The sequence below is a fragment of the Heterodontus francisci genome, chromosome 11 (assembly GCF_036365525.1).
Source record: "Heterodontus francisci isolate sHetFra1 chromosome 11, sHetFra1.hap1, whole genome shotgun sequence".
NCBI lineage: Eukaryota > Metazoa > Chordata > Chondrichthyes > Heterodontiformes > Heterodontidae > Heterodontus > Heterodontus francisci.
In genome coordinates, this window is record NC_090381.1 from 25,812,184 (window position 1) to 25,836,835 (window position 24,652).

Sequence of the window (24,652 nt, forward strand, 5' to 3'; positions counted from 1 at the left end):
GGAAAACTTTCATATTCTGTAAAATAAAAGAAAAGCAAAATACTGCAGATGCTGGAAATCTAAAATAAAAACAGAAAGTGCTGGAAATACTCAGCAGGTCTGACAGCATCTGTGGAAAGAGAAACAGAGTTAACGTTTCTGATCTGTGACTTTTCATCAGAACTGGCAAAGGTTAGAAAAGAATTATGTTTTAAACAAGTGATGGGGAGGGGGTGGGGAAGAGGACAAAGGGGAAGGTGTTTGATAGGTGATAGGGCAGGAGAGATTAAATAATTGAAACGTTAACACTTGCTTCTCTCTCCACAGCTGCTGCCAGACCTGCTGAGTATTTCCAGCATTTTTTGTTTTTGTTTCATATTCCCTAGTTTAGAGAGAATGGGGAAATCTTGAAGTTTGTTGAACGTTTTGTCTCCCACGACGTTGACAATGCTCCTGTATCTATGAGAGTATCTATGTCCGAGCAGCCGATGTTTGCAGTCGCACGTGGCTGCTTTCTGTATCTGAGCGAGAGGACAAAAGTATGTTCAGTGTCATCTGCCGCTACATTAGCTACATTCTCTTGCCTTTTTGCTGTGGTATGCATATTTGGCATCCTTCTGCTGCTATTGGTCTTAGCAGTGGATTTTACTAATCAATGACAACCATGAGCCAAGTGATTGGTTTTTCAACAATCTTTATACTGTTTACCAGCAGCAGGACACTCTGCCAGTTGTGGGTAACATTCTTTGTATAAGTCACAACTCTGTTTGTGAGACATCTGTTGTTGCTTTGCAGATGGTTTCCTGGCATATGAGCAATGAACAGCATTCACAGGAGTTGAACTTGGAGTGTGGTAGTTACTGTTAGTAGCCTCAACTTCAGTAACTCTGGATTCTGACAGCGATAGTGATCTTGCTGACAGTTTTCTTTCTTTCTCGGATGCTTTTCAGTGTAGTTGACTAGAGTGAGAGACAGCCTTCGATTATTTGTGTTTTAATTTCTCGTTCGGCATGTCCAATATCAACAAAGTCACATTTGATTACTAGTTGCCTCAATCACGTGCAGTATTGGTCAATTGTCTCACTTGCTTCTTGCTTAGTGTATCAGAATACAATAGTTTGGTATATGGTCTTTTTCTTGGGTGTAAAGTAGATTGTCAGCACATTATTTGCTGAGTTGTAGTCATTTTGCTCAGGTGTAAGTGCCTCAAAGGTATCTTCTAATTCTTCACCTCCATAGTGGAGAAGTGAGGTCCTTTTCCTTTTGACATTTGTGATTGCAGAACCTGCCATCATGCCTTCAAAACGTCGCAGTCACACTTGCCAATGTGGGGATACAGATGATGGCTCTGAATGCACATGAAAAGGTGTGCATTGGGCATAGACAACATCATATTGATCAGCAATGCTGTGATAGTACATGATCAAGGATTTGGGATTGTGTTTCTTTCCGAGGAGGCTTCGCTGCAATAATCCAAGATTTTATTTTGGGTTGGATGGTTATTTTGGAGGGATCAATGTGTACACTGTACAAACTTCCTGTGTGTCACTAACACAGTCTCCGACTTAAATTACTCTCTTCAGGAAAGCAGACAAAAACCTTCCAAAATGTTCATACCTGAAAGCAATGTTTCCTGATTTTCACCATCAGTTTTCTTTTTTACCCCATCACCATTGTGATGTTCTTGGGACTGGAAAGAAGTTTAGCCCAGTTTAACAAGAAATATGAGGCACAGACTAGGACAGAGACAGCATGCTGTTGAACATAATAGAATCTTCTTTATTCTGTTTTACTTTCACTTTCTCCATTAGCTCCCTCTGCTGGCTCATGTTTGCATGGTAGCCTCAGGTGAACAATATGTGCAATGCAATTCTCAAAACACTACAAACCCCAAGGTTTTGGGTGATACCCTTTCCCTTGCCTGCATTTTAGTCCCAGACAGCCTGCATTCAATGGTAAGGCAAACAAATGATTAATGATCATATGTCAGTGGTGTTTGGGGTCCATGGAAATGTACCCCAGTGAAGAATCAATGCCTTTCATTAACGAAGGGGAGAAAGTGTGCGGAGCAAATTAGTGAGGAAAATAAAGCTACGACATGTGGTGTTTTGCACCTGTCAATGTGATGCTAGCTATATATCTTAAATCAAGTCAGATCATTTGCTGTTCCCAATCTATATAATGTGGGAATTTGGGGACCAAATTTATAATTTTCAAATTTGCTGATGACCCAAAACTAGGTGGGAATGTAAGTTGTGAGGAGAATGCAAGGAGGCTTCAAGGGGATTTGGACAGGCTAAGCGAATGGGGAAGAACATGGCAGATGGACTATAATGTGAATACGTGTGAAGTGATCCACTTTGGTGGGAAAAACAGACAGTCAGAATATTTCTTAAATGGTGAGGAGTTAGGAAGTGGGGTTGCTGTCCAAAGGGACCTGGGCGTCAAGGGATATGGGGATAGCGCAGGAAAGTGGCGTTGAGGTAGATGATCAGCTATGATCTGATTGAATGGCAGAGCAGACTCGATGGGCTGAATGGCCTACTCCTGCTCCTATGTTCCTATGATTCTAGAACTAGAGGGCACAGTTTCAAATTAAGGGGTCTCCCATTTAAGATGAGATGAGGAGGAATTTCTTCTCTCAGAGAGTCGTTAATTTTTGGAATTCTCTACCCCAGACAACAGTGGAGGCTGGGTCATTTTATATATTCAAGGCTGAGCTAGAAAGATTTTTGATCTGCAATGGACTGAAGAGTTAGAAGGTGCAGGCAGGAAAGTGGAGTTAAGACCACAATCAGATCAGATATGAGCTTTTTAATAGGTGGAGCAGGCTCAAGAGGCCAAATGGCCTACTCCTGCTCCTATATCTTATATTCTTATAACATCATTACTGAGACTGAGTGTATCTTCCTGGTAGCTGAATTAATTAGTCACTGAATGACCTCAGTGTCAATTGAATGGCTCACATATCTCCTGTTTGACAGGGATCAGAAGATGTGACCAGTGATACAGCTTGCCTGTGTAGGCCGCGTTTTGATTCAATGAAAACTCATTATCAACTACCCTGAGTCAGTGAGTCATTTCCACACAAAGGTAAAAGTCCCCTTCTGTAAACAGTGAGACAACATTTACAATGTTTAATAATTTGGAGAGGATGAAGTTTCGGTAACTGATGGATCATGCAAGTATGGGATAGGATATTAAATAAAAGGACAGGTGCTGAAGGTTCTAATCTCCATATAAGGAGTGCAGTTGAAAGCCCACATGCTACTTTTGAATGGGCTGGGCTGGTCCCATTTCCTGCACTCCTCCGGGTTTATATGACAGATGCATGGTTTCACGATTGGGTGTTCAGACTGGTTAATTTTTAACAAGAAGTCACAAGCTTATGAGTACAATGCAAGGATAGTCCAGCACAAGGCATCACAAAGCTCCTGATAGACCATTCTGATAGAGTGGTGGGATGCGGGGGCTGGATCACCTCTCCTAGTAGGAGAAAAGAGAAATTGACTTGTAGATGAAGCTAGGGAGCTGCTTCAGCAGCCAGTTACAGACTGTCAGCATTAGAGGCCTAGGAATAAGGCACTAACCTTGCTTACAACTATTAGCTGCTGTGGTTTCCAAATGAAGTGTAATCCTTGCGGAACTGATGACAGGTTATTCAAGGGTATAGTGAGGCTACTGGGATCACCGACCAAGGTGACAGTAATGCTTTCCCTGTGATATGAAAAGGTGTCTTGGTCACGTCCTTATGGGACGGAGACAGAGCCAACCTATGGGCCTCAACTCAAAAGATAACTTTATAACCATGCGCCCCACCTCTAAGATGGAGACTAGGGCCCAGGAAGCAAAAGCAAAAATAGTTGTCTATGGACTGGATAGCAAGGAAGGTCAATCATTGATAGCCCTACTAGCTAGGATGTAAGACAGGAAAACTTGATAGAAGGGAAGTGTACAACATTTGTCTTTTAAAAGATTGCTAAGTCACAATGTGTGAAGATTAGCATTCACACTTGGAATGTTGATATTTCTGCCACCACCGGAACAGTTAACCCAACAACTTTAAACTAGCTGCTCTCCAGGGCATTTCTCAGAGTGAGATATGTTGTTCCAAAACTGGCATACAGTCTAACGTCCGAGTACACGTACACAGGTCACTGAGATCTCTTAGAACAGTTCTTTTCAGGCGGCATTAAAAAGTAATTTAGCAGGCTTTCTTCAAATACAGGAAACGTGATGAATCGGCACAGTGAACTTCTCAGGGTCCTTCAGAGATGCTGAAAAGCAAACTGGATTATGGTCTTCTCTCCTTTTTATACTTCTTCAGCAGGCTTGATTTTATCAGCCACAGACTCCAGAAGGTAAAACACACACTGACCCACAGCCAAAATGCCTGTGAGTTTTCTGCTCATCCCAGGTGCGCTCTGCCTCTTGTGTGCTCGCCCCATATCTTTGTTCCTTTCCCACACTCTAATTCTTGTGTTGTTCTCTCTAACTTTCTATTGAACTCTCTCTCTCGCTGTCACACACTTTTCTCACTGGAGTGGGTTGGGGGGGATGTTGGTCTGTTCCGTGTTTATATCAAGTTGTGTCCTCACTAGTTCTGTTCCAATCTTTCAATAAACCTGTCCTCTCTTCTATCTCCTCATTTCTTTTATATGAAGCTCTCTTTGCCCACGCACACCCACTACCCCCCATTCACCCAAGGCTGTGCAGCTGGGTTAATTGCAATTTCCAAGACTGAGATTGATAGATTTTTTTTAGGTAAGGGTGTGTCAGGTCTGTGATGTGACATGACACTTCAGGAGCTATAGTAGTAGATCTGTGCATTGACAATGTTAAATTTCCACTCTCAGTGATGCTGCCAGGATGAGGCAGGAGACAAAGGGCTGGAGATTCCCTATAGGGGAAGGGGCACTTGGAGGGTAAAGCATGGTTGAACTCAAGCTGTGGGCCATCCAAGTGACAGGATAGAGCTGGACCACCAAGGGCCTTGGAGGAGGCCAACTAACTACATTCTCATGGAGAGCAGGGGACAGAAAAACTTGAAAAATTTGCTCCTTAAACAGCACAAATTATGTGGTGATGTGATAGCAGTCTTTAAAATGATGAAAGTATGGAATAGGGTAGAGAGAAGCGAGATGTTTGCCAAAGTTTTTAAACAATGTTCTCAAGGTTACCGTTGCTTGCTGGCCGTGAAGAATCCTTGGGAGTTAATTTTGAAAAGGGGTCTGTCCACAGTTGTTTGGCCCCTCATTAACATATTCAAGGGGCCTGACTCCTGCTTTAGGCCTCCTAAAAAAAAGCAGTGGAAACAACCCATGCACAGACTAGGCACAGGCCGCCCAATTGCTAAATTGATATGCATTTCACCCATTCCAAGCCCGAAAAACCTGCGCATGCTTAACAATTTATACCCCAAGATGTCCTATTCAAACTATTAATAGGCCCCAAGCATAACACTAGTGGAGTTCCAAACAAAGAGGAGATAAAGCAAAGGGTTAAAGATTACTCCACCCTCGGGTCACTAAATTCGCTGTGTCGTTTCTTGGTAACTGTAAACAGCATTATGTATTGTGCTAGGAAATTGTTGTTCACCCTCAGACTTTGAACAGAAAGAGGGAAGAAGAGCTTCCAGATGTTAAACATTAACTACATCGCATCCTCTCCTGTTCCTGCAGTCCAAATTGATTGCATTCTATTGCCACAACGAAGACGAATGTGAAACCACCAGAAATAGTAATAAGCTTTTCTTTAGCGGGAAGTTTTGTAGAGTGGGCTGTGGATATCAAACTGTGGTCAGTTGAACTGAAATCCCACGCCTCTCCTGCATTACAATCGTGCCCAAACTTCAAAAGTCCCTCATTGGCTGCAAGGCGCTTTACGATGTCATGAAGTCATGAAAGGCACGATTTAAGTGAAAGTCTTTCTGTTTCTCCATCTTTGCCACTTCCCCTGTAGCTCAGGGTCTACTCTTTTGTCCTTCTTAAAGCAAGGTGCTTTAGCATCTTCTTCTCCATGCTCCTGACCTTCGCCTTCCCTGCAGATATGGAAGGAGTCTATTTGCACACTAGGTTTGATGGCAAATTTTACGATCTATCAAGGCTGAAATCAAAGATAAAAACACATTACGTCCTGATCAGAGAACTCCTCTATGCTGATGATGCTGCGCTAGTCGCTCACACAGAAACTCATCTACAAAGACTCATGGACTGTCTCTCCCATACCTGTAACTTGTTCTCCTTGACTATAAGTGTCAATGAAACCGTGGTCATGGGACAAGGTGTTGCATCTCCGCCCCTGATCACACTAAATAATGTCCCACAGGAAGTGGTTAGCAAATTCTGCTACCTTGGGTCCACGTTGACAGACAATCTGTCTCTTGATGCAGAGCTCGATACATGCATAGAGAAAGCAGTTACCACCTTTGGCCAACTTGCGAAGCATGCATGGAATAACACCCAAGCTGACCCTTAGGACCAAGCTGATGATTTATAAGGCCTGTGTTCTCATCACCTTGCTGTATGGCTGTGAAACATGGGCGACTTACAACAACCAGGAAAAGAAGCTCAATAATTTCCATCTTCGCTATCTGCGGTGCATTATGGGTATATCCTGGCAGGACAAAATCACACATGTGGCAGTCCTCTCAAAGGTAGAGCTCCCAAGTGTGTTGGCACTAATCAAACAAAGGTGGCTTCGGTGGATCGGACATGTCAACAGGATGGAAGACAGTCACATATGCAAGAACCTTCTGTATGGTGAAGTAGCAGGGGGCCAGATGACCAGTGGGACGCCCAAAGCTCCGCTTCAAGGATGCTTGTGAGCGTGACATGAAGGCTCTAAATGTTGACTATCAGACCTGGCAGTCAGTAGCTGGTGAAAGAGGGAAATAGCGACCCATCCTGTAGACAGGTGTGCACTACCACGACAACCAGTTGTTACACCAGCTTGGCAACAGGCGCCAACACTGAAAACAGCAACTCGCAGCGTCACTTGGTAGCTTCACGTGTGGCAATTGTGGCAGAACCGGCCTCTCAAGGATTGGCTTTCACAGCCATCAGCAAAGGTGCCCCAAGAGACGACACCTCACATAAATGGATTGTTTGCTGTGATGATTGTTTGCCCATCATCTTTCATAGATGGAAGGATGCCAACCATGCAAGGTTCTTTGAGATATCCTCCTGCACGTGCAAAGTGTTGTAGAAATGCAAGTCTTTGTTGATCATACTGAAATTGAAAGTTAGACACCTTTCCCACTCCCTGACATGCTGTCCCTATAAATATTTTATCACATGGTACATTGTTATCTGAAGAAAAAAATTCTGAATGATTCAATTCATTTATGTGAGGTGTCGTCTCTTGGGGCACCTTTGCTGATGGCTGTGAAAGCCAATCCTTAAGAGGCAGGTTCTGCCACAAGTGCCACACGTGAAGCTGCCAAGTGACGCTGCGAGTTGCTGTTTTCGGTGTTGGCGCCTGTTGTCAAGCTGCTGTAACAACTGGTTGTCGTGGTAGTACACACCTGTCTACAGGATGGGTCGCTATTTCCCTCTTTCGCCAGCTACTGACTGCTAGGTCTGATAGTCAACATCCAGAGACACTTTGGATTTAAATACTGGTGCATCAAAAGCAAGTGGGGCTGGATTGAAATCCAGCCCAATGTGAGGGGATGGAAATATTCTCTGGCCATTGGGGACCTTCACAAAATGCATTTGGTATCAGTCTTGGCCTTTCTGTGAGAGGTCCTGCTAGGGGACGCAATAGTCCAGCCCATGGAACAGGACAATAAAATGAACACGTTCAGATTCACAATTTTCCAAACCATGGATCTAACTAAAGCCAATTTTTGGTTGCCAGCACTGAGCTGGAAGTATGTGGTTCTATATGTCACTGCCATCTTCCCTTCCACATGATGTTCAGATACTTCTGTGAATCTCTGCAGAAGGTTGAAAAATGGATGGATTCCGGACCCAGAAGGATAAAAGAGGAAATCTAGAACTGAAGATGAACAAGGATCCAGAGATAAACAATGTCTGGATGGAAAAGTAGATTAGACAGTGAGAAATTGTTTGTAGGACCACTCTTCTCCTCCCATCCAAACAGGCAATTTCTCTGGGTGAGGAGTTGAGTGAACCCTGAACAGTGGAATTTGAAAACCTAATAGATGACTTGGGGAGAGGAGAGAGGGAGACTAGATTGAGAAAATTACTTAATTCTGGGGAATTAAAGGAATAGCAGACACAAAGGAGATTCAAGTAACAATATCAGCAGAGAAGTGGAATAAAGTGTGGTGACAAATCAATGCTACAGGTATGACTACATTTTAAGTAGGCCTAAATGAGCAGGAATAGTGTCAGATAAAAAAGTGGGATGAAAGAGGAAAATGCTCTTCCTACCTTGTGTTAATTGTATATCAATTGTGTTTTTATATGCAGGTGGAGGGCATCAATTGGAGTTTCGTTTGAGCACATATCAAGAAACACTTATTGAATATTTGGTGTGGTTGAAAATTAGGAGGTGTATGCTTGTAATGTTTCACTCTGTAAATAAATGTAAGACTGAGTAAAGATTGGCTCCAGTTATCGCCCTTCACCAACTGGCTTTATGGAACAGAACACCTTGTGAGGTGTCCTACACCAGAGATACTGTGGAATTGATTCAAGGTGGAGAGGAATAACTGAGTGAAGCTAAATGGGAACAAAATTAATCCAATGGCTCATCTCTCAACAAAGAGAATTGTCCTTCTGCCTGAAATGTCCCATCATTCCTTGAGGTATAGTATTGGGCAAACATTCGGTAAGACTCAACCCAGAAAGAGAGGCCAATGAATCATCAAGAGTCACAATTCGAGACAGGCCAGCAGGTGTCAGATGCAGTTGAATGTAGAAAAGAAATTGAAGTGAAACACTTTGGAAGTAGGAATAGGAAACACAGTTTATATTGTAAAGTTTTAACTAAATTCAGCAAAAAAAAAAGGCAAACAGATGGAATGGGATGAAGAGGCTGGAATTTCAAAAGGCTTCAATCGTACTATGGGTGTAAACAAGAAAGGCTGGAAATAGTCAGCAGGTCTGGCAGCATCTGTGGAGAGAGAAGCAGAGTTAACGTTTCAGGTTAATGCATCAGAATTGACCTGAAATGTTAACTCTGCTTCTCTCTCCACAGATGCTGCCAGACCTGCTGAGTATTTCCAACATTTCTTGTTTTTATTTCAGATTTCCAGCATTTGCAGTATTTTGCTTTTATTATACTATGGGCCTAATTGCCTTTTCTTGGTCTTGGAAAATACTTTATAATTGGAGCTACTCTTCAGGAGTCCTGCACTATTAACCTTAGTCTATCCTAACAGTAAAGCAAAGCCAATTTCTGAAAAGTCTCATTATCAGCATGTCAATTGTAACTCATTTGGTTGCATTGGCACCTCTATATCAGACGGTCGTGGGTTTCGGTCCCGCTCAATGGAATTGAACACAAAATATAAGCTGTACTGTCAGAGGTGCTATCTTTCAGATTAGACATTAAACTGAGGTCATGCCTGCCCTTTCTGGAGGGCATTAAAGGCTGCATAGGACTATTTTGCAGAGGAGGGGAGTTCTCCTGTTGCCCTGGCCATTATTTATTCTTCAACCAACATCTCTAAAAAACAGAATACCTGGCCACTTATCTCATTGCTGTTGGTGGGGTATTGCTGTGCACAAATTGAATGTCACTTTTCCTACATTATGACAATGACTATATTAAAAAGTACTTAATTAGCTGCAAAGTGTTTTGGGGCATCCTGAGGTTGTGAAACTCCCCATATAAATGTAAATCGTTATTTTTCAGAATATAGGTCAATTGAGGGATGTTCACTTATTAATTCAATCCATTCCTAAGGAAATGACATAGGGGATGGGGTTCCAATGATCAATCAGTTTCAGTTTTATTTACAATATATAGGAATTGGTATACAATAATATTCATTCATTTATATATGCATTTCTTTATCTAGGAGTCATAGTTACCAGAAATTCTGCATCCACACACTTCCTCAGAAAGTCTCCGCCATTTATATAAAAGCAAGATACTGCGGATGCTGGAAATCTGAAATAAAAACAGAAAGTGCTGGAAATATTCAACAGGTCTGGGAGCATCTCATAGTGTCATAGAGTCATAGAGTTATACAGCAGAGAAACAGGCCCTTCGGCCCACCGTGTCTATGTTGGCCATACAGCACCCAACTATTCTAATCCCATATTCCTACACTTGGCCCGTAGCCCTGTATGCTATGGCATTTCAAGTCCTCATCTAAATACTTCTTAAATGTTGTGAGGGTTCCTGCCTCCACCACCCCTTCAGGCAGTGTGTTCCAGATTCCAACCACCCTCTGGGTGAAAACATTTTTCCTCAAATCTCCCCTAAACCTCCTGCCCCTTACCCTAAATCTATGCCCCCTGGTTATTGAACCCTCCGCTAAGGGAAAAAAGTTTCCTCCTTTCTAACCTATCAATGCCCCTCATAATCTTGTACACCTCAAGCATGTCCCCCCTCAGCCTTCTCTGTTCTAAGGAAAACAACCCTAGCCTTTTCAGTAATATAAAAGCAAAATACTGCAGATGCTGGAAATCTGAAATAAAAACAAGAAATGCTGGAATCACTCAGCAGGTCTGGCAGCATCTGTGAAAAGAGAAGCAGAGTTAACGTTTCGGGTCAGTGACCCTTCTTCGGACCCTTTTTCAGTCTCTCTTCATAGCTGAAATGCTCCAGCCCAGGCAACATCCTGGTGAATCTCCTCTGCACCCTCTCCAGTGCAAGCACATCCTTCTTATAGTGTGATGCCCAGAACTGAATACAATACTCCAGCTGTGGCCTAACTAGTGTTTTATACAGCTCCATCATAACCTCCCTGCTCTTATATTCTATGCCTCGGCTAATAAAGTATCCCATATGCCTTCCTAACCACCTTATCTGCCTGTGCTGCTGCCTTCAGTGATCTGTGGACAAGTACACCAAGGTCCCTCTGACTTTCTGTACTTCCTAGGGTCCTACCATCCATTGTGTATTCCCTTACCTTGTTAATCCTCCCAAAATGCATTACCTCACACTTTTCAGGATTAAATTCCATTTGCCACTGCTCCACCCATCTTACCAGCCCATCTATATCTCCTTGTAACGTAAGGATTTCCTCCTCACTATTTACAACACCACCAAAATGTGGAGAGAGGAGCAGAGTTAACATTTCAAATCAGTGACCTTTCATAGAACTGGCAAAGGTTAGAAATGTAATTGGTTCTAAACAAGTAATATGGAATTGGATTGGGGGGGTGGGTGGTGGAGAAGAGAACAAAAGGAGAGATGCATGATAGGACAGAGGGTCAGAGAGATTAACTGACAGGGTCATGGGACAAAGGCAAAGAGAGTGTGCTAATGGTGTGATGAAAGATAAAGCAGAGGGAGTGTTAATGACAGAATAATGAGCAGCCTTAGCCAAAAGCACAAACATGAAAAAACAGTAGGAAAGCACATGGTAAAAAAGATGGAACAAAATAAAATAAAATTAAAATTAAAAATGGTCAATCATGTTCTGAAATTATTGAACTCAATGTTCCATCCGGTAGGCTGTAGTGTGCCTAATCGGAAAATAAGGTGCTATTCCTTGAGCTTGTGTTAATGTTCACTGGAACACCTCAGCAGGCCCAGGACAGAGATGTGCGCATGACAGCAGGAAGGGTGTGTTGAAATGGCAAGTCACCGGAAGCTCAGGGTCCTGTTTTCGGACTGAGTGGCGGTGCTCCGCAAAGCGGTCACCCAATCTGCATTTGGTCTCTGAAATGTAGAGGAGGCCACATTGTGAGCAGCGAATACAGTATACTAAATTGAAAGAAGTACAAGTAAATCGCTGTTTCACTTGGAAGGAGTGTTTGGGGCCTTGGAGAGAGGAGGTAACAAGGCAGGTATTACACCTCCTGCGATTGCAGAAGTGCGGGAAATGGGTCGGACATGCATTTCTGCCCTCACCCCTTCCCCTCTCTCCCAGAACCAGGACAGGGTTTCACTTGTCTTTGCTTTACACCCCACCAGCCTACACATCCAAAGGATCATCCTCCGCCATTTTCAGCATGATGCCACCATTGAAACGCATCTTCCTCTCCCTTCCCGTCAGCATTCCGAAGGGATCGTTCCCTTCACGACACCCTTGTCCACTCCTCCATTACCCCCAACATCTAGTCCCCTTCCCATGGCACCTTCCCATGCCATTTATATTATAGACTGTTTCATAAGTCAGCAGGGAGATAGATAAAAATCTTTACTGAATTGCTTTTGGCACACACAAGGAGCTCAAAGCCCAAGATTGTGCACTACCAGCCTACGGTTTCAAATCCGTTAATTTCAAAGATGCAAAGTCAAAGACGAGGAATATGTAATTTTATGATGCTTGCTCAGACCCAAAGAATGTTGTGAGCGGTATTCCATGAAGTTCTAAGTTGGGTCTGCTTTTATTAGCTATCAACAGAAAGGACTCAAGATTTGCTAATTTTACAACATTGCCAACACATTGCCAAGGATTTTATTTGGGCAACGGGGGTTTCAACGTCCGGTAAAAGTACTCCCGAGAATCCCGTGTTGCCCCTTCCGTGGGAGGCCCACCAAATCAAGTACCAATTAGGCACTTAACTGGACAGCTTTCCACAGGATCAAGGACCCCGGCAACGGAAGTCCCACCCTCTTGCCAGCCAATCAGAGGCCGGCAGCTTTTTTGGCTGCTGCTGTTGGAGCACCCACCCGAGGCCCAGGAGTGGTGATAGACCCAGGCCACAGCTAGGTGAGGGAAGGATGGGTCTCGTGGGGTGGGGGTTGCAGGGTAGGGTTGTGTAGGTTGATCGGCAACAAAGGCAGGGGGGTGGCTCTCACCGGTGCCTTTTAATAAGGGAACTCCCCTCCCACCATTCTTTTTCTGCAGTGCTTCCCATGCAGAAACAAACCTGTCCGCCACTTGGCTAATTGCAGCAGCGGTGGGATAAGGCCTTTAATTGTCCACTCAAGGGCCTCAATCAGTGGCGGGACAGGAAGGATATTCTTAGGCCTTCCTGCCCCAGACTTAATTTTGGTGAAGGTAGGAAGATGGCAGTTATATGCTCTCCCTGTTTCCAAAGCCACCACAGGGGAAAGCACAAAATTCCTCCCATTGTGACCAGGGGAAATCTTCTCCCCAGAATGTGGTACGATAGGATAGAATGTAAATTTTGGCTATGGGAATGCTATAGAGTCGGTCTTAGCTCCCAAGGCCAGGGAGGAGCAAAATCAGCCTCTGGTCACCTGCTCTAAAGTGTGCATGTGTGTATATTAGGTTAGCCTAGAATTGGGCTAGGCGGTAAAGCATCTCATGGTAGAATATTCAAATGACTATCATTGCATAGTCTCAAATGTAACAAATAGTCAGTCAGGCAGAGGCAATGGGCTGGCATCAGCCTGTACCTCTGGCATAAGTCATATGTTTAAAGATGGAGAATTTATTGACATTGGGTGTCACTTAACAGCAATAGAGAGAAGCTCATCTTCAAGGTCAGTGCCAATTGTGCGGTCATGTTTGCTAATGCATTAGTGTAGTCCCTGAAATGGGAATGTTTTTCTGTTTTATCTTGTGCGCTGCACACAACTGACAAGAAGGCTTCTGGCTAATCATTATCTCAGCTTATCAATGGTTGGACTCCAAAGTACCAAAAGATCTTTGTGTTCACAGACTACAAAGAACAACCTATAAAGAATATGCCCTTTTACATTGGACGAGGGGCCAGCAGGCTAAGTAAAATATGTCCCTGAAGTTGTCAAATCTGATGTGGAAATTACCCACACAGTGGAAGAGGATCCCAGCTTCCATTTCGTCCTGTGCTGAGGCATTTCTCAGCTGGGCTGAGGTGCTGTGATTGGCCTCAGTGCCACTGGGCTATGAGAAAGGTGGGCTTCCATTCCTGATTGCTATCCAGTGACAGATGGCTGGAAAGACATGTGTATGGATGCCAGATGCTGATTTGATTGGGTTTCTGCTAAGATGCCCATCACAATCAAAAAACTGGCTGACAATCAAACTCATATTTTTCAATCAGTACTATTTTGACACCTGCCGCTACCATTATGATAAGGCCAGTCAGCAACTTTACTCTCCAATCTTGTATGTGAAGAGTGAAACTGTATCCCAACATGAGCTAGCAGCACTGGGAGGAACAAGGAGATGATGGAAAGGTGAATTGTTAGCAAGAGGCTCCATCTACCATCTTAACCTTGGTACGGAGTAAGGGTTGCGTTAAAGACCAGGCAGGTTAGTAAATGGCACCTGCGATACATTAAATCCTCTCATCCATCTCCATTAAAGAAGACTTTGGACACACTTCAGGTCCAGTCAAACTGCCTCAGCAAGACATAAGATATTTAGATACCACTAAAGTATCTGATAGGAGCCAACTCAACATGTCAAATCAGAATCTTCAAGCTTACGGGCAGGAAGGCAATGGGTTTTCAATCGATTTTGATGAAATAAATCCATCTCAAAATCTGGGAATTCACATGTAATATGAAAAATGTACCAGCGTCATTACCAGAAGTGCCTTTTGAAAAATATTCTTGAGTTTTGCGTGGCAGTGGCAAGGCAGTATGGGTTGCTCACCCCAAGGGCATTACGAGTTAACCACGTAATGTGGGACTGGAGTGGAATGTGGGCCAGACTGGGTAGGGTGTGGTAGCTTTTCTTCACTGAATATCATCAGTTAACCAATCGAGTTTTTACAATAATCTGGCAGTTTAAAGTAAACAAGTAAACTTATATCTCCACAGATGATTCTTCCACGTGCAAACTCCTCAGAGTCATCGTAACCTTGAGAGGAGGGAGGTGAAGGTATCTGTCCAACGTGAAGAACCTGGTGTGGTTGAGGACGATATGAAAACCAAAGAGGTGCAATGAAGTCTTTGGGCTACATTTAGTTGAGCTCCTGACATCGGGCTCCGTGGCGGTGGTCGGGGGCGGGGGAGGCTGGAAGATTGCTGAATCAGCAGTCTGCCACAGAGCCTGACGCCGGGATTGGCTGGCCTGATCTTTCCAGCAGCAGCGAGGCTCTGTGGTCCCGCCCCCCCCACCACCCACCCCCAACCCCGGCCGCTCGGCAATGGGTCCCAACTTTACATATGCAAACAGCCTCTCTGCAAACATTATTATACATCCCAGTGCAATTCAACCATCAGTTTAGGATCTTCAGCTGGACATGAGGCACTCACGTGCCTTCATTTTCACGTCCCAGAAAACCCGGCGCCACCGAGGCCGGAGTCCTCAGAGCCTGTGATGGTCGGTAAGTATGGTCCTGCTCTCCTGTTCTTTGCGAAGCTGAGTTAGTTCACCTGATGGGGGTCTGAACTCTGCATCCATGAACGAGGTGACCTTGTACCTTTGTTCCGTAAAGGGGGCCACTCTGCGCCCGTGAATAGCCGAGGTGGGGGGGGGTTGTTGTGTGTAGGGGGCTCACCCTGCATTCGGGCAACGATGTTTGGGAGAGATGGGGGGGAGCAATGGAAGTGGATGAGCCCTTTATGTGGGGTGGAGGGCACAAATGTAAAACGTTGTAACCTTCTGTTGTTGGTGCTCTAATGCAGGCAACATGGAATGATGTTAGTGGTTAGGCTGGTTCGCTCTCATTTAAAGATGTCATGCCATATCATACAGCTAATGCTGGAACACAGCTGAAGCACGAATTAACATAACTCTCTGCCCAGATAGGTGCCATTGACCTTGTGAAGGAATGTTGAGTTGAGCTCAATTATAGAGATGGGGATGGTCGGCCCTGTCTTTCTGGATCCTCATGCCATAAAGAGGCATATCTGCCAGAGGTGGAACCAAGAGGCAGGCGCAGCCCACATGGAAGCTCCCAGACATGAGCAGCAGCAGCCACCAAGGCTTATTGTAGCCAAGAGACGCCAGTGGGTCTATAGGTCCGGCATGACATACCTGAAGATGTCCGAGCACCAGTCTCAGAGATGATTTTGGATGTACAGACAGGCAGTGACACATCTCTGTGCACTGCTGAATGATGACCAGCAGCCACTGGGATTTGGTGATCACCCTATGCCTGTGGACATCAAAGTGACAATGGCACTAAACTTCTACACCTCAGCATCATTCCAGGGATCCACCAGCGACTTGTGTGGGGTTTCACAATCAGCAGTACACTGCTGTATCAGGGAGGTCACCAAAGCCTTGTACAGGAGGGCCGGTGACTACATTCGCTTCAGGATGGACCCTGAGTGTCAGACTGACAGGGTCATTGGATTTGGGGCCATTGCAGTTTTCCCACAGGTGCAAGGGGTCATCAGCTACACACATGTGGCCATCAAGGCTCCAATAGAACCACCAGCCACTTACCTCAGTAGAAAGGGATTTTACTCGCTCAACGTGCAGCTAGTATGCACGGGAAGCAATTCCTGTAAGTGTGTGCCTGCTTCCCAGGCAGCTGCCATGACTCCTTCATCCTGCACCAGTCCCAGGTGCCACTGCTGTTCACTCCACCAGCTCAAATTCAGGGGTGGATTCTTAGATATAAGGTTTACCCCTTAACGACATGGCTTCTAATACCAATGAGGAACCCCAACAGCGATGCTGAAGAATGATACAACGCCTTCCATGGATCCACCTGAGCCACCACTGAGCAAGCTGAAGGTGCGCTTCCGCTGCCTTGATAGCTTGGGTGGAGCCCGACAGTACACACCAGACAGGGTTGGGCGCATTATTGTTGTGTGCTGTGTTCTGTACAACATTGTAGTACAGAGTGGGGAGGCTTTGCAAGATGATGAAGCACGGGAGCAGGAGACATCCTCAGACAATGAGGACACAGAGGACACCCAGCAGCAGCCACACAAGGGAGCACGGAGCGCAATGATGGAGGGCCGACATGGCGGGCAACGAACAAGGGAGGCAAGACAATGTCTGATCAGTGAGCGCTTCCACAATCCCTGAAGTGCAACATATGCTCCTCACAACACATAGCACCATCGTGCATCTCGTCTGAAGTCTTCTGCCTCTGTAACATCTATCTCTCCAGCATGACTGGCAGCAGCTGTCTGAGGCATTGCCCATGTGACTGCATCCGTACAGTACCACATCATGCATATTGGCATGAATTATTCCTTACATTGGCAGTATTGTCAGGCTTATGAAGTAATGGGAGGACACACAACCGGTACATGGAAGCATGTGTTTATCACACAGGAAAGGCTACAGTTGTCAGAAAAACACATTTACTGATATTGTATATTACATATCAGTCTCACCCATTAATACCCATATGTGTCAAGGTGTCTTTTTAATAGGTGTTACTTCGTGGTGTGACCTCTGTGCTGGCAGCTGGACTGGAGGCAGGATGTTGAACAGGACGCCCCTTCGCCTGGGCTGACATCGGCAGTCGTCCTTTGAACACTTGAGGCCTGGAGGGCCCCGGTTGCCTGAGGGCCTGCTGCACCAGTGCAGGGCTGTCTTCACGCCTCGTGGCTGCTGGAGCAGGACTTACTGGCGGATGGGCTGACGATCTGGTGTCCACATATGAATCACCCTGAGGGGGTACCCCAGATGTGGTGCGCAGGCTCCCCTCCTCTCTCCCAAGGCTCGTAGGAACCTCGCTGCTCTCCGGAGAAGGACCAAGAACTGAAGCACTCTCCAGGCCCCGGCCCCTCTCTCGCCCTGTCACTGCTGCGTAGAGCTCATGGCCGAGGAGAGGGTTTGGAGATCTGCGCATATCAGTGGAAACTGACTCTCCATGAGGGTCACCAACCTCTCAATGGATGAAGCCATGAGCTCAAATGCCTGGGTCATGGCAGCTGTCATGGCCTGGGTGGACTCCCCCACCGTCCGCTCAAGGCTGTGAATGGCCTCTGGTATCTCCGCCAGACGTTGCCTTACCTCTTCCTGCAGCTCCAGCACGCCCTGTGCTGCTGACACCAGAGGCTCATCATCAACCTGGGGCTCAGCTTGGGCCTGGCCACCCACAGTCCTCCAACTGTCAGAGGCCTCGGCTGTCTCACCCTCAGCCAGCTGCTCGGGCATTTGTGTGGTGCTGTCACCAGCTTGTGACCCAGATTCTGCAGCAAAGTGGAAACCCGCCGAGGTGAGTGTATCTGCACTGGTGGAAGGTGCAGGAGTATCATGGGACAGTAACGGTTGTCTCTTCCTTAGAGGTAAGCAATCTCTGCTGGGTCTCCAAGGCCGACTCAGAGCGTCGCTCTGAAAGATACAATGTGAAGAACAGACATTTAGGTTCAGTGGTACAAATGTTGCTATGATGACAGCATAATATCTGCATATGAAAGGCAATTAGGAATCATTGTGTTTGGCAATAATCAATCTGTTCACCCGAGACCCCAAGCTCCACATGGAAATGGCATGTGCTCCCTGGCTCCCAGCTAGCTCCTGCACCTCTTCTTCAGCTTACATGAGTGGCCTCAGGTCAGGCACCCTGCCACTGGCCCTGCACGCCCCCCTGGTATTGTGGGCCCTTTTCGCTTGGAAGAGCAAGATTCAGATATTGAACATTGCCAAACATCAACATCATGGTTGTAACAACATGGGTGCTTCAACTACAGCTGGGGGATACTTTGTCTGGTAAACGGACTCATGCTATCATGGGTGTGACATGCTCTAAGGTACAAATAAGTGACACCGTGTGCAGAAAAGAGGGAGTCTTGAGAACTGGAGGATAGGGAATGAGGTCCTGAAAATCATGAATTGATGTGCATATGTAGCCAGTCATGTGCCATCAATCCTCCCCGACCGCCCTGTCTTTAACATGACAATGGCACCCATGTGGTATACCATGTAGGGACACCCAGGTCAGACCGAACAGTTCTGCAACGTGGTACTTATCTTTGCCGAGTGCATGAGATTATTGGCCCTCTTCCATACTGGACTCAGTTTCATTCGATGACCCACAGCAACTTACCTCCTCTGTGAGCTTTCTCTAGGATTGCTTGGTCAGGTGGAAGGACCTCTTCTTGCCATCGCTGGAGCAAAGGTCCTCTCGCCGTTCCCTTGCAGTCTGGGGGAGAGTGAGCAGGGAGGCATCGCTAAACCATGGAGCCACTCTTCCTCGGATGTCCACCATTAGCACAGGGGTTCCCAGTGGCGCTGCTTGAAGGCTGGTGCAGTGCTGCCGACACTCCTGGCCTTTCTGCTCTAGTACAATGATGGAAGAGCCTACATGCAGGGTTGGCTGCCTTTTAAAATAGCACCAGCACCTGCTCCCAAATCAGCTGATGCCAACCTCGCTTCGTGATTGGGGGATGTGGTGGTGCGGGGGGGGGGGGGGGTGTGGCGGGAGCGGGTGACCCGCCCGGCGCATTCAATGAACCACTGCGCGCTACATCACGGCAGTGTGTCAGCGCGCGGCCTGCAAGTGCAGGTCATTTTTTTGTCCACCACTGATCCTGGTTACGGGAAAATAAAATCCAACCCTATGTGTGGAACAGAACTTACAACAATGCGGTAGACTTCCCAAAGCCAACACAGGCAAGAGAGGCACATCAACCAACTTTACAGATGCTAAGATAATCCGCAGTCCCAGAGATCTGAAGTTCGGCAAACTTGGTTGCCGTGGGTTCATCCATGTGCATAATAAAAGCACAAATATAATCCAGACACATCATGTTGTCTCTCTCTAGTCAATGCGATTCACACATTTAGGAGCTCTTATGAACTCTTCTCCTTATGTATCACTATGTCATCATTCAGATTTCAAAGTATTAAGTGTGTGCTATCTTGAATTAATGATATGTTCTTACTGACCAAGGCATCACCAATATCTATCATTTTTTCCCACTGATTCTCTCCCTATTCCTTGCATTGTATGTCTGTTATGTGTTGGTTCCTCATCAACAGTCTATCCGCCATGATATTGAATGATAGAGTGTGTGAAGACAGAGGAAAAAGGAAAAGAATGTTCGTAAACAGAGCTGAGAACAGCGAGAGAGGGATTGCATGAAGAAAGTGAGAGAAATTTCAGGGTAAGACTGTGGAATGTGAGACTGTGTGCAGCAAAGAGAGAGTCTTGAGAGCTAGAGAATAGGGAATGAGGCCCTGAAAATAGTGGGTCCAGAAGGGCCGAACAAGTGCCTAAGTTGGATGGGGCAGCAGGGGCCTGGAATTTTAGGCAGGACCCAGTATTGCTGGGTGTCCCATTTTTTTAAATGTGAAATTCCAAGGATGCCTCTTGTTTCTGTCATGTCATCGTTCAAGGAGGTCCTTTCCTATGATCAAGGTAATGTACGCATGCAGGCATACTGGAAGAACTAAAATGCAGTTGGGCTTAATGGCAGTTTCCAATCACAGAGAGGTCAATTGCCATTCAGAGACCAGCTGCAAAGAAATTACTAACATTTTTTTAAAATTCAACAATTAGGTTGCAGCATCCAGCTCTTCCCCACCTACCCCACCTGTCCCCCATGCACAGTGACAAGACCCACTCTTAAATTCTCTGATTTCCTTGGGGATGGCACACAGGAAGCAGAGAAAATGGCACAAGAGCCTACCCCTTTTATGCTAACGACCTTGTCCCTGGGAGTTTGACAGGTCAGTACTGGAGCACACTGGTGGCCAGGAGTCCCACTCTGTTACACACGCAGTGACTGAGAGAGGGTCAAGAAATTTCCTTCTTGGAATCCTCGAAATTATTGTGCAGAAGGAGGTCATTCAGTCTGAATTCTCTAGAGTTTCGAAGAATGAGAAGTGATCTTGTTGAAATCTACAAAATACTTAAAGGGATAGACAGGGGAGATGCAGGTAAGCTGTTTCCCCTGGTTGGGGAGTCTTGAACCAGGGGACACAATTTCAAAATAAGGCGGAAGCCACTTAGGACCGAGATGAGGAGAAATTTCTCTACTCAGAGGGTTGTGAATCTTTGGAATTCTCTACCCCAGAGGGCTGTGGAAGCTCAGTTATTGAGTATGTTTAAAACAGAGATTGATAGATTTCTAAATACCAATGACATAAAGGGATAAGAAGATAGTGTGGGAAAAAGTAATTGAAGTGGATGATCAGCCATGATCGTATTGAATGGCAGAGCAGGCTCGATGGGCTGAATGGCCTACTCCTGATCCTATGTTCCTATGTTCCACTGCGCTTGTGCTGGTGCTGGCTTTTCAACTGGAGCTGCCCACTCTCCTTCCATTTCCTTGTATCCTTTCAAATTTCTCCTTTTCAAATACTTACACAATTCTCTTTTAAATGTTCTTATAGCCTCTTCCTAATTAGCTTCTTGTGTTGAAACCATTCCATGTTTTTAATAATACATCTTTGTTAAATTACTTCTTCTAACTTCTCCTTTCACTTTCCAGTATTAACTTTCTGTCTATGGCTCCCTTATTGCTGAATTCCCAAGTCAGTGGAAGCAATTGTGACTTTGTACAATGGTGCAAAATGTGTGATAACGATTTGACATCCTGTTTCACATCTCTCCCCATAATGACCCCAAATAGTTCACTATTCTCTCAACATCTTCATCTTGAAAACTTTAGATTATTAACGTTAGATCCCCCTTAACATTCCCCATTCAAGTGAAGAAATCTAATTTTGTTTCTGTTTGTCATTAGTATTACAATTTTTACTATTAGAAAATTCCTTTTTTGATTCAGATGTAGCAGAAGCTGTTAAAGGTTCGATTTCTTTGCTGAACTTTATAAAACTAAGCCACTGTACGTAATCATTTCCAACTGCCCGCTGTTTTCTGTTTAATCCCCACCTGTATTTTGAATGGAACTCAACTCTTACGTTCCTTACATTACAACAGTGATGACAATTCAAAAGTAATTCATTCACTGTGAAGCGCCTTGGGACATCCTGAGTTTTTGGAAGGTGCTATAGAAATGCAAGGCTTTCTTTCTCAGCTGTGGGATAAATTCTGCATTCACTCGTTGGCTCATTGCGTGTCCTCTCACAGTCTGAGCTCTTTGGAGAGTGAGGTTCAATCACTGTGCAGCAGGATGGTTTACAAAATCTGGTTTATTTACAAAAACAAGGTCAGCACCGTCACCACAGAGATGTTCCATCTGTGCTTCCAAAGTTTGAGAGAGGGAGAGAAAGATGAGACAGTTATTATCACTCACTGTTTGCTCAACAGACAGTGTGCAGGACATTTGGACTGACAAACACAGAGAGGTAAAAGCATTCTAGAATTCAGTCTATTTTACTGTTAACATTGTTTTAATGGCATGTTATTCCACAGCTGGGATCATTGTTTTACTCCAGTCGCTGGCATAGCTTTCAAATTAATTGAAATAAATCAGCTGAGTGACAACTATCTTTATTGGATGAAACCAGACTACTTGGCGCCAGCTAGTGCACAGTGGTAGCACTCTTGCATATAAGTCAGAAGGTTGTGGTTTCATGCCGCACTCCAGGGACTTTAGTACAAAATCTAGGCTGACATGCCAGTGTGGTACTGAAGGAGTGCTGCGCTGTCGGAGGTGCTGTCTTTCGGATGCAGATGTTAAATTGAGGCCAAGTCTACCCATTGCACTACTTTGAAGAAGAGCAGAGGAGTTCTTCCCAGGTACCCTGGCCAATATTTATCCCTTAACCAACACATAAGAACAGCTGGAAATAGGAGCAGGAGTAGGCCATTCAGCTCCTCGAGCATAAGAACATGGCTGATTTGATTGTAACCTTAACTCCACTTTCCTGTCTGCCCCCCATAACCCTTCACTCCCTTGTAGATCAAATATCTGTCTAACTCAGTGTTACGGACAGAATTGAGAGAACTAAAACCCCAGTTCTTTTCCTTTTACTGTCTGCAATCAGTGTATATTTTGACAAGGAAGATGTGTGTGTTTCTTAATCCCTCAGTGCAAGGCCAATTTAAAAAACCAGCAGCACGTGGGTTTTTCGTGGGTTTAAATAAAGAGGATTATTTTTACTCACACGTTCACCCCAAAAGTCTGAGCTACGTCACTCACTCACCCCTTGCACACACACTCGGGAAAGAGAGCCATTAAAAAGGATAATGTACTTTTACTAATTACAAGCAAAGGAATAGTTTAAATCATGTGACTTGGCTCACCTTGGGGAAAAGGCATGCATTGCAGGCCCGGTGAAAAAGGCGTTTTCATTCCTGAAATGAAGTTAGGTGGATTCGATAGCTGGAGATATATATCAAAGTCATTGCAGGATTCTCTCAAAGAGGTTGATTTTCAGCAGGTCACAAAGTTAGTTGCTTGTAGCCTCATTACTCGGAGGTTAGTTTTCTGTACTGGTAGACTTGAAAAGGAACAGATTTGGAGACCATAAGATGTTACAGCCTCCTGTTCTTTTAAGGAACAATGTTACTGCTTAGTCTGGTTCCTGCTTTTACCTACAGTCTGTATTTTAAAAGATTTTTAAAAGGAGACCAACATGGCTGCCTCACCATGTGACTTCTCACAGTTCCTTTCAGGGATAGGCACCAACATGTTGCAACATGAGCATTTGACAAAATTATTGACTCAGTCACAGACGGGGGGACAATTAATCTGTATATAAAGTGTATAGCCAATCTAATGCCATCAGAACACAATCTGATTTAAAAATGCATTTCTCCCTTTTTAGTGAAATACCTGGCATTATTTTTACTTGCACAAGTAGTCAATGTCTGCCCACACACTTGATGTAACGATGCAGAGAATCCAGATAGATTTCCATCTGTCAGGTGTGATCTTGATCTCTTTCTCTCCCCTCTCACTCTCTCTCCCCTCTGTGTGTCCATCTCTCTGCCCTCTCTCTCCCCCTCTCTCTCTGCCCTCTCTCATCTCTCTCTCTGCCCCTCTCCCCCTTTCTTGCTCCCCCCTCACCCCTCTGTCTCTCTTTCCCCATCTCTCTCTCCCTCCCTCTGTCTCCCCTCACTCTCTCCCACTCTCTCTCCCCCGCTCTCTCCCTCCCCTCTCTTCCCTCTCTCTCCCCTTTCTCTCTCCCTCTCTTTCCCCCTCTCTCCTCTCTCCCTGTCTCTCCCCTCTCTCTCCCCCTCTCCCTCTCTCTCCCTCTCTTTCCCCCTCTCTCCCTGTCTCTCCCATCTCTCTCCTCCTCTCCCTCTCTCTCTCCCCCTCTCTCTTCCCCACTTTCTCCCTCCCTCTGTCTCCCCTCACTCTCTCCCACTCTCTCCCCCCTCTATCTCCCCTCTCCCTCTCTCTCTCTCTACCCCCTCTCTCCCCCTCTCTCTCTCCCCCCTCTCTCTCTCCCTCTCTCCCACTCTCTCTCTCCCCTCTTCTCTCCTCCTGTCCCTCTTTCTCCCCCTCTCTCTCCCCCCTCTCTCTCTGACAAACAATTTCTGAACTTCAGCAGATTCGGTGTTTTCCGGTAGACTTTTTAAAATAATCAGAACCCGCCCAGCTCCCAGCACCTGTCAGCCGTGAAACTGACAGTTGCAATTTTTTTTCAAAGCTGGTCTGAAGAAGCCAATGGGAAATTTCTCGTCCCTGAAATTCCCAGTCACGGATCCCAAATTCTTTTACCACAGACACTGGTGTCCGTGTACGGACACGTTGCTGACCCCTGGTTCCTTTTCCAATTATGGTGGGCGTCTAGGTTGATTAGTTCCATCCTGGTTTATTGTTGTAAGACATTCATCCTGAGGAGGGTTAAGACAATCACCGTCTTTGTTTCAGGAGAAACCCATTCAATTCAGGAATGTCCCCTGTT

At 45.4% G+C, this 24,652-nt stretch overlaps 1 protein-coding gene and 1 long non-coding RNA gene across 2 annotated transcripts in view; one reads left to right on the top strand and one right to left on the bottom strand.

Annotated features, from left to right (window-relative positions):
- Positions 1-1,596: 1,596 nt before the first annotated feature.
- Positions 1,597-23,342, bottom strand: LOC137375148 (uncharacterized). The gene is made up of 3 exons (XR_010975937.1): positions 23,043-23,342; positions 9,987-10,065; positions 1,597-6,084 (listed from the first exon to the last, which is right to left on the bottom strand). It is a non-coding gene; the product is annotated as an uncharacterized lncRNA (long non-coding RNA).
- Positions 22,052-24,652, top strand: part of LOC137375147 (claudin-15-like) — a 51,542-nt gene continuing 48,941 nt past the window's right edge. Inside the window, exon 1 of the mRNA XM_068041835.1 lies at positions 22,052-22,141. The gene's annotated coding sequence lies outside the window, so the exon portion shown is untranslated. The remainder of the gene's footprint in view (positions 22,142-24,652) is intronic.